This window comes from Dromiciops gliroides, chromosome 5 (genome assembly GCF_019393635.1).
Source record: "Dromiciops gliroides isolate mDroGli1 chromosome 5, mDroGli1.pri, whole genome shotgun sequence".
Classification (NCBI taxonomy): domain Eukaryota; kingdom Metazoa; phylum Chordata; class Mammalia; order Microbiotheria; family Microbiotheriidae; genus Dromiciops; species Dromiciops gliroides.
The window spans coordinates 107,417,716-107,427,785 of NC_057865.1; the positions used below are offsets into that span (position 1 = coordinate 107,417,716).

The 10,070-nt window shown below is 38.6% G+C and overlaps 1 pseudogene; it reads left to right on the forward strand.

Annotated features, from left to right (window-relative positions):
• Positions 1–1,504: 1,504 nt before the first annotated feature.
• LOC122729508 lies at positions 1,505–2,209 on the forward strand (annotated as a pseudogene).
• The last annotated feature ends 7,861 nt before the right edge of the window (positions 2,210–10,070 follow it).

Consider the following 10,070-nt stretch of genomic DNA (forward strand, 5'->3'; position numbering starts at 1 on the left):
TAAAGGAGCAGGAGGCTTAGAATATGATATCCAGGAGGGCAAAGGAGCTAAGTTTATGACCAAGAATCATCTAACTTAAAGCAAGTATAATTTTTGAGAGGCAAAAAAGGATATTTAATGAAATAGAGGACTTTCACACATTCCTGATGATCAGAGTTGAGCAGAAAATTTGACTTTGAAATGCAATACTCAAGAGAAGCATCAAAAGGTAACCAGGAAAGGGAAATCATAAAGGATCCAGTGAGGTTAAAATGTCCATACATGGGAAGATGATACTTGTAATTCCTATGAACTTTCTCATTATTAGGGTAGTTAGAGGGGGTGGTAGTAGTAGTAGTAGGCCTCCACCAGTCGAGGACAACCATGGATCAGTGCCTTGAAGAGGCACAGGCCACAGTGTGGCTGTGCAGTCCTATATGGGAGCCGCAGCTCCTGAGTGACTCATAATCGGTAACTGTTGCATTCCATGTTGTATCTACTCCATGAGGAGTAGCTGAAGTGTCCTCTCCAGGTTGCTGGCCTGGGTGGATCAATATGGAGTTGCCCATGCAGCAGGTTTTCCCTCTCCTCGACATTGGAGGATCCAAAGGAGAGGCAAAGCCAATACAATTTGGCACCAGTGCTGCTGCAGGAGTTGCCAGAGGGATGTGATGTCCAACATCCAAGTGCATAAGGGACTCCAACTCTTGATTTTTCCTCGGGGTTAACTCCTGAAGCCTTTCCCTTTAGAAGGGGTATGCACAGACAAAGGACATATGTGTGAATTGACTATAATGAGATGATGTAAAAAAAAATTAAGATGTGAGAAAGAGGAATGTACTGGGAGAAGGGGGAAGGGAGAGTTAGAATATAGTAAATTATCTCACATAAAAGAGGCACAAAAGAGCTTTGACAGTGGAAAGGAAGATGAGGGGTGGTGGCAAGCGATGCTTGAACCTTACTTTCAACATAACTGGCTGAAAGAAGGAATGATATACACCCAGTTGGATATTGAAACCTAACTTACCCTACAGGGAAGTAGGAGGGGAAGGGTTTAAGAAAGGGTGGGGAGAACTAATAGAAGGAACAGTGGATTGAGGGAGGTGCTAGTCAGAAGCAAAACACTCTTGAAGAAGAACAGGGTAAAAAGAGAGAGAAGGATAAATGGGAAAATAGGATGGAAACAAAAATACTTGGTAATCATAACTGTGAATATGAATGGGTTGAACTCATCCATAAAATGGAAGCAGATAGCAGAGTGAATTAGAAACCAGAATCCTAAATATTGTTTGTAAGAAATTGAAATAGTGAGACACACACAGAGGAAAGGTAAGGGGTTGTAGCAGAATCTATTATGCTTCAGCTAAAGTAAAAAAAAAAAAAAGGAGGGGTAACACTCAGGATATCAGACAAAGGAAAAGCAAAAAGAGATCTAATTAAAAGATCAGAGTAGGGGAACCGCACTTGTGGGAGAAGGGCCAAGCTGACCAGGACACTCTGCTTCTCTGCTAACTGTGGACTCAGGATGAGCTGCATTAATCTGCCTATCGTGCTGCCCGGCTCCCCCAGCAAGATCCGGGGGCAGATCCAGGTGATCTTGGGCCCCATGTTCTCTAGCAAAAGCACAGAGCTCATGCGAAGAGTCCGATGATTCCAGATTGCCCAGTACAAGTGCCTCGTGATCAAGTATGCCAAAGACACTCGATACGGCAAAAGTTTCTCCACACATGACTGGAACACTATGGAAGCACTCCCAGTCTGCTTGCTTAGGGACATAGCCCAGGATGCTCTGGCTGTGACTGTCTTTGGCATTGATGAGGGACAATTTTTTCCAGACATTGTGGAATTCAGTGAAACTATGGCAAATGCTGGGAAGAATGTGATTGTAGCTGTACTGGATGGGACCTTTCAGAGGAAGGCATTTGGGAACATCCTGAACTTGGTGCCATTGGCAGAGAGTGTGGTGAAACTGACAACAGTGTGCATGGAGTGCTTCAGGGAAGCTGCTTATACCAAGAAACTAGGGGTGGAGAGAGAGGTTGAAGTGATTGGTGGTGCTGACAAATATCATTCTGTGTGTTGGCTTTGCTATTTTAAGAAATTCTCAGGACAATCTACTGGACTGGAGAACAAAGAGAACTGCCCCCTGAGTGGAAAGTTGGGGGACACCTCAAGCTGTCCGAAACTCTTTGCAACCCAACAGATTCTACAATGCAATTCAAACAACTGAAGCAGTAGGTCTATTCCTGCAACTGGTCTTGACCTGGGGAGATAAATTCAAGCACTTTGGCCATGTGTGTATATATGGAGAAGTCACCTGGACCTGCTTCTCCCTTTCTAGCCACTCCACACCTATAGCTGTTGCTTATACCCATACCATGATTCTGTCTCCCCCATATTCCTCAGAAGAGGGAGGTACCAGAAGAGATCTTAGGAAGGGGGGAACAGGAAAGAAGCTGTGCTTCATAACTTGGAAAAATACTTTTGAACCCAAGACTATACTTTATAACTTAATTCCACCCTTCCCCTACTTATTTGCCATCCTATCCACCCTGCCCCCACAACTTCTGCTTGGTCTATAAACATTGCCAATAAAAAAAGATCAGAGTAGCTAAATTTTTCATAGCTAATCATCATTATAATTTTGCTGTTATTATGTTCATTTTCCTGGTTCCACTCACTTCACTTTGCATCAGTTCATATGTCTTCACAGGTTTTTCTGGAACCATGCATCTGATCATTTCTTATAGCACAATAGTATTCTAATCAAATCATCTATCAGTTTGTTAAGCCATTCCCCAATCAATGGGCATTCCTTCAGTTTCAAATCCTTTGCCACTACAAAAAGCTCTGCTATAAATATTTTTGTACATATAGATCCTTTTCCTTTTTCCTTTGATCTCTTTGAGATTCAGACATAAACATGGTATTGCTGGGCCAAAAGGTATATACAATTCTATAGCTCTTTGGGTATAGTTCTAAATTTTCTCCAAAATACTCACCCTCATTCTTGGACACTTCCTAAAATTGTTCCTTTTTTCTTTCTGTATTCTTCATTGCATCCAAAGAAGACCCTCCTATAAAGAAGATACTGCTTTATGCCCTTATGGGATTACACACTCCTTGTGAGTAGAGATTATTTCATTCTTCATACTTGTATTAATAGTGCCTAGCACAGTGCCTGACATATAGTAGGTACAAAATGAATACTTGCTGATTGATTAATTGCAAGAGTGTTTCCTTATCTGAGTGACCCTGTTAGAGAACTCTATAAGATTTCCCATGTTTCTCAGAAATGGTCATATTTGGAATGGCACAATAATATTCCATCACATTCAAATACCACAATTTGTCCAGCTATTCCCCAACTAGTGGGCATCCATTTTGTTTCTGATTCTTTGCTAGGCCTCTTTCTCTCTGTCTTCACCAAATTCCTATTCTCCTTAATAAATGCTTAAAAGTCTAAACTCTTGCTAAAGCTTATAATTTATTGGCGGCCACTCATTAGATAATTTTAGACAGTATAGCTAGAATTTTAGCTCCTTACAGGAATATGGTTTCTTTGCCTCTATCCTTGACTTGTCTGGGGTATATGGTTAACACTAATATCTCTGGGTCCAATAGCATGTACTGATGCAAAGTGAAGTGAGAAGGACCAGGAGAACAATTTATATGATGTCAATAATAAGTTGAAGAAAAACAACTTCAAAAAACCCAAGAACTCTCATTATAGCAGTGCAAAAAATAAAAAAGACTTCAAAAGACAGATGATGAAAGATACCTCCCACCTCTTGACAGAGCAGTAATGGAATAGAGATTTAAAATGAGATGTGCATCCTCAGAATGGTGTATGTGCTGATTTGTTTTGCTAGACCATATATGTTTGCTATAAGGGAGAGGAGGTTGTAGGTTAATGGCTAGCAATAAAACATTTTTTTTTTAAAAAAGAAAAGAGCATAAAACATTTTAAAATGTACAGAGGAAAACAAAAAAAATTGCAAGACAGGTGCATGTGCATATAGACACAGACACACAAATGCACACAAATTTTGTAATTTTTAACCCTTGCCTGAAGCTTTTAATAGAAAAGGCTGATCAATTCATGAATGTAACTTCTGTTAACTCATGCTACTAGGAAGTGCATAAAAATGTATATACTTAGCTAGCCTAGATATCAGCCTGGGACAACCAATTCCTAAAATGGATCAAGGCCAGAGAAGGATCTAAGACAAGGGAATCCAGACCATTAGGCTATAACACTGCCTTGATTTATGAGCTACAAGCTATGACTGCCTGAGGCTGTAAGCCCCTGAGAGCTGAAATACTGCCTAGAGTTATTACCACCACATCCATCAGACACCCAGCTGAGCCTTCTGCCACTGCATGGAAGACTGTTAGTTCCCATCCAAAGCAAACACCCTACTGCAATGCATTTGACTGTATTTGGAATCGGTGGGCCAAAAGGGACTACAGAAAATGTGCCCATGTTCTTTTGAGTATCCTTGCCAATACAGAGCTTTAATCAGCTGAGTGGTGGGTGTAGATTTCTTCCTTGGCTCAAAATCCATACTTTGAATTAAAGTTTTATTGAACTAGCCTAACAGTATAGGACTCTGCTGAATTTGGCAGAGAGCCATTTAAGGTTTTAAGTAGTGGAGAAATATGCTCATATCTGTGCATTAGGAAGATTAATCTGACAGTGGTATAAAGGATAGATTTGAGAGAAGAGAGATTAGAGATGAAGAAATAACTTAGAATCATAGGGTTGCATGATTTTAGAGCTGGAAGAGATCTTAGAGGTCCAACCCAAAATTTAGTTTTTGATTATTTTAATAAATGTTTTATTGATGGTTTTAAAAAATCATAGTCATTGCTTCCTAATAACTTCACTTCTATCCCCAACTTTAATGGAACACTGCCTTGTACCAGAAGCATAGGAGAGCAAAACACACTACCATATTGGCCAGATCTGACAAGGCATGCCTCAATTCATACCTATGGACCAGTAGTGCTTTACCAAAATAAGGGAAGTATACATCACTGTCAGTTCTTTAAAGCCAAAATTGGTTATTATATTGTTCGGAGTTATGATCTTTTTTCAGTGTTATTAGGGAAAATAACTTTATTGTGGTCATTGTATAAATTGTTGTCTTGATTCTGCTTATTTTGCTCTGCTTTAGTTTATACAAATTTTCCTGTTTCTCTGAATTCTAATTTTTTGGGGGCCTTTTTAGCCCTCAATATGGACAAAGTTGGGAGTCAACTTTGTTTTCAGCTTTTTACTACCAAAAAAGTATGTATGTGTGTATGTATGCATGCATGTATACACATACACATATTAATATATACACACGTGTTTATATTTAATGTATATGATGACCACAAAAACATATGTATATGTGTGTGTTTGTGTTGTATATATATATATATATATGTATACATGCATATCTATATCTATTTATAGTGACCTTTCCCTAAATCTTTGACTTTGGAATCAGAAAATTCAAGAATTTGAATGGAACTGAGCAGCCATTTAATCCATACCCAGAAAAGAATTTCTACTACAACAAACTCTTTAAGTATTTCTATACTGCTTTTCCTTGAAAACCTCCAGTGAAGGGCAGCTGTAATCAGATCAATAGAGTTCCTTATCCTTTTTCATGTTGAGTAGGCTAGTTCTTTTCCTAAAAGGCTGTCCCTAGGACTTGACTGGCCAGGGGGCTAAGGCTCAAGCTTCTTGGCTATTGACATAGATTTCAGTAGGTCTTGACTCATGTTCACATGACTTCCTGAGATGACCTAAGAACATAAACATGCCTTCCTATGTGGAGTCAGGGCCCTTCAGACTTGGTGGCTTATCCTAAGGCTCTGTGAGTAATCATGCCCTTTCCTGCTGACCAGAGATTTCATTAGGGACTAAGAGAAGCCCTTGTATTCAAGCTAACTGCTATGTCCTTTCTAAGATATGCCTTAAATAAATCTACTTTGGTCAACTGTTGAATGACCTCCAGGTGTTCCAATATATTCTTTTTTTTTCTTTTTGTGGGGCAATGAAGGTTAAGTGATTTGCCCAGAGTCACACAGCTAGTAAGTGTCAAGTGTCTGAGACCGGATTTGAACTCAGGTCCTCCTGAATCCAGGGCCGGTGCTTTATCTACTGTGCTACCTAGCTTCCCCCTGTTCTAATATATTCTCTTTCTTTTTCTTTTCTTTTCTTTTCTTTTTTTGCAGGGCAATGGGGGTTAAGTGACTTGCCCAGGGTCACCCAGCTAGTAAGTATCAAGCATTTGAGGCTGGATTTGAACTCAGGTCCTCCTGAATCCAGGGCTGGTGCTTTATCCACTGCGCCACCTAGCTGCCCCCTGTTCTAATATATTCTAATAGTGAACCTAAACTGAGTCAGACTTAGTCCATCATAGCAGCTCATTACACTTTAGGACAGTTTTGTTATTTTTCCTCACATCAAGCCAAATCTGCTTCTTTGCATCTTCCACTTGGCTCTGAGTTCTTGTCTCTGCAGCTAATATAATTCTGATCCCTCTTTCCTCAGAAGACAGTCCTTCAAATAATTGCAGACAGTGATCATATTGCTGCTGAGTCTTTTCTTCAACAGATTAAAACTTCTCAATTCCTTTAAGCCATCCTCACATGGCAATCCCCTTCACCATCCTATTCTCCCTTTCCTGGACACTCTCCATTATATCAATGCCCTTCTGAAAAATGGCCCAGAATTGAACACAATACTCCAGATGCAATCCGAGCAGGTGCAGAATACAGCAAGACAATCACTTCTTTTCCTGGAAGCATTCCTGGAATGCCACTTTTAATGCAGTCCAAGATTGAATGAGCTTTTTAAGTTGCTGAATCACAAGGTTAAATCACATTGAACTTGCAGGTCACTAAAATCTTTTGGTCTTTTTGGGAAAAGCAGCTTCTGCTTTATAACTATGCTTCCCCTGTCTTGTACTTGTGATGCTGGCTTTTTAGCCCAATTGTAAGTCATATTTGTCCCGATTCAATTTCACATTAGGAGGTATAGGCCAATGTTCTAGCTTTAGATCTTTTCCTTTTAAAAAAAAAATTAAATATTTATTTATTTATTTTGTGGGGCAATGAGGGTTAAATGACTTGCCCAGAGTCACACAGCTAGTAAGTGTCAAATGTCTGAGGTCCGATTTGAACTCAGGTCCTCCTGAATCCAGGGCCGATGCTTTATCCACTGTGCCACCTAGCTGCCCCTCTGCCCAGATCTATTTCAATCCTGACAATGCTTTCCATTTACTGTGCTAGTTACCCCTCCTAATGTTGTTTCATTTGCAAGTATAATGAGAATGTCAACCAACCTTTTATCTAAATTATTAATATAAATGATAAACAGTACATGGCTAAAAGAGATCCCTTGGACAGTCTAAAAGATAACTCCTTCCAAGTTCATTGAAAACCATTGCCTCATTTTTTGAACTACCACTAGTTGTTTACAACTTACCAACTAACTGCCTCTTTAAGACCTTTAAACTTTATAACTTCTTTTTTTTTTTTTTTGTGGGGGACAATTGGGGTTAAATGACTTGCCCAGAGTCACACAGCTAGTAAGTGGTAAGTGTTTTGAGGCCGGATTTGAACTCAGTTCCTCCTGAATCCAGGGCCAGTGCTCTATCTACTGCGCCACCTAGCTGTCCCAGAACTTTATAACTTCTTAACACCTTGATAGCTACACCTCACTTCCTTTCCCTTCTTTCACTAATCTCTTTTTTATGCCAATTTGTTGTAGACTTTTTCTAACTTAATTTGTCTTGCCAACTACCTTTCCCTTCTCTTTGATTTCTTCATCTTTACTAGGTTTTGTCCTTTAGATTTAGCCTTTCAGATTGAGACATTCTCTTCCTTTGGCTCAAGCTGTTGCTTTGTTTTGTTTTGAAACTTTTCCTTAAGCCCTTCAAAACTACTCCCAATTTCTCCTTTGCCAGACTGAATTTCTAGACTTCTTCATAAGTCCAAAGACATCCAAGTCACTTTCATAAAATCCTTCTCCTTCATGTTCAGCTCAAGTCTTTTCTTTTCTCCAGCTTCTTCTCCCACAACCTGCTCCCATGAGAAGTAGTAAGTAGTGATCTTACTGGACATATATTCCTAGAAGTGGGATGGATGGGTCTACAGATATGTATAATTTAGTGACTTTTCCAGTACAATTAAAAATATTTTCCCAAAGAATTCAATCTCACTTTTTCTTTTTAATCTGCATCAACTTCAGAAACAAAGTTGCCAATCTCTCTCTCCTCCTTCACCCATAGATCCAGCCCCTATTATAAAGAATAAAAAGAGAGAAGAAAGCAGTTCAGCAAAAGTAATCAATCCATTAGTCAAGTTCACCACGTAGTGCAGTGTTCCATATCCATAGTCCCTCCCAACACAAAGAAGGGAGGTTGTCATGTCCTCATATCTCTTTAGATTTGAACCTAGTGTTCAGTTTCAGTATTTGTTGGTGATTTTTTTTTTGCATGTGTTTTCATGTTGGGTTTTATTTTTGTTCATTTTTTAGTGTTTTTCTGTTGTAGTCATCATGTATATTTAGCTTTCTTGGACTGGCTCACTTCCCTTTACATTGATTCATTTGCATCTCCCTGTGTTTCCCTGTATTCTTTTACATTCTCTGTTTCTTTTATAGTGTTCTAATATTCAGCTGCATTCATGGACCACAACTTGTTTAATGAATGTCCATTCCAGTTTTTTTTTTTTTACTTCTACAAAAAAAAAACACTGCTATAAATATCCTGCTATGTACAGCACCTTTCTTTTTTATCATTGGCCTTCTTTGAGCATAAAATAACAGTTCTCCATGATCCTTCAAAGTTCACTAACCCTACCTCAACAAATTTCTATCTTTTGCCAGCTCTTTCAGTATAATGGGATGTTTGTTGTTCATCTGGGCCTGGTGACAATTTGTAAAGAACAGCCAGATGTTCTCTTACCATCTCCACGCTTACCTTGGTAGCAGCTAGGGAGTCATTTGCTATTTTTGTTCTATTCTTTTCAGTCCAAAAAGTATTCTTTTTGGCATAGAAAACAGAAACAGAATAAGAATTGAACAGTGTTGCCTTCTCTGTTTTCTGTCAGTCATTATTATCCCATTCACTAGGAATAGTGCCTAGAAATATCAAGTAGGCCTTCTATTTATTTTCCTTTTTTTAAGCTTATGTATTGCAAATAATTTGCTTTACTTTTAAAAATAACAAAAATCTGTCTTCTCTTTCTCCCTTCTCTCCCCCATTAAAAAAAGAACCAAAACCTTTGTAAAAAATATGTATAGTGTATCAAAACAATTTCCCTTATTAGCTGTATCCAAAAAAGTATATGTTTCAATCTGTACTCTGTTTTTTTTTTTGATAGTTCAGTATTTTATTATTTTCCAGTTACATATAAGGACAGTTTTCAACATTTGTTTTCATAGGATTTTTAGTTCCAAATTTTTCTCCCACCCTTCCTTCCTTCCTTCCTCCCCAAGACAGAAAGCAATCTGATATAGGTTATCTATGTGCAATCACATTAAACATATTTCTGCATTAGTCATATTGTGAAAGAAGAGTCAGAGCACAAGGGAAAAAGAAGGAAAAAAACTAGCCCCAAAGTAGAAACAGTATGGTTCAATCTACATTCATAAATCACAGTTCTTTTTTTCTAGATGTTGAGAACATTTTCTATCATGAAGTTCTTTGAAATTGTTTTGGAACACTGCATTGCCAAAAAGAGCCAAATCTATCACCATTGTTCATCACATAATGTTACTGTTACTGTGTACAATATTCTTTTGGTTCTACTCCTCTCAGTCAACATCAGTTCATGTTAGTCCTTCCAGGTTTCTCTGAACTCCTCCTGCTCATCATTACTTTTCTTTTTTCTTTTTCTTTTTGTTTTTTTCAGGGCAATGAGGGTTAAGTGACTTGCCCAGGGTCACACAGCTAGTTAAGTGTCTGAGGCTGGATTTGAACTCGGGTCTTCCTGAATCCAAGGCCAGTGCTTTATCCACTGCGCCATCTAGCTGCCCCCTCATCATTACTTTTCACATTGATTTTTTAAAACTTAGTGTTCTAAAT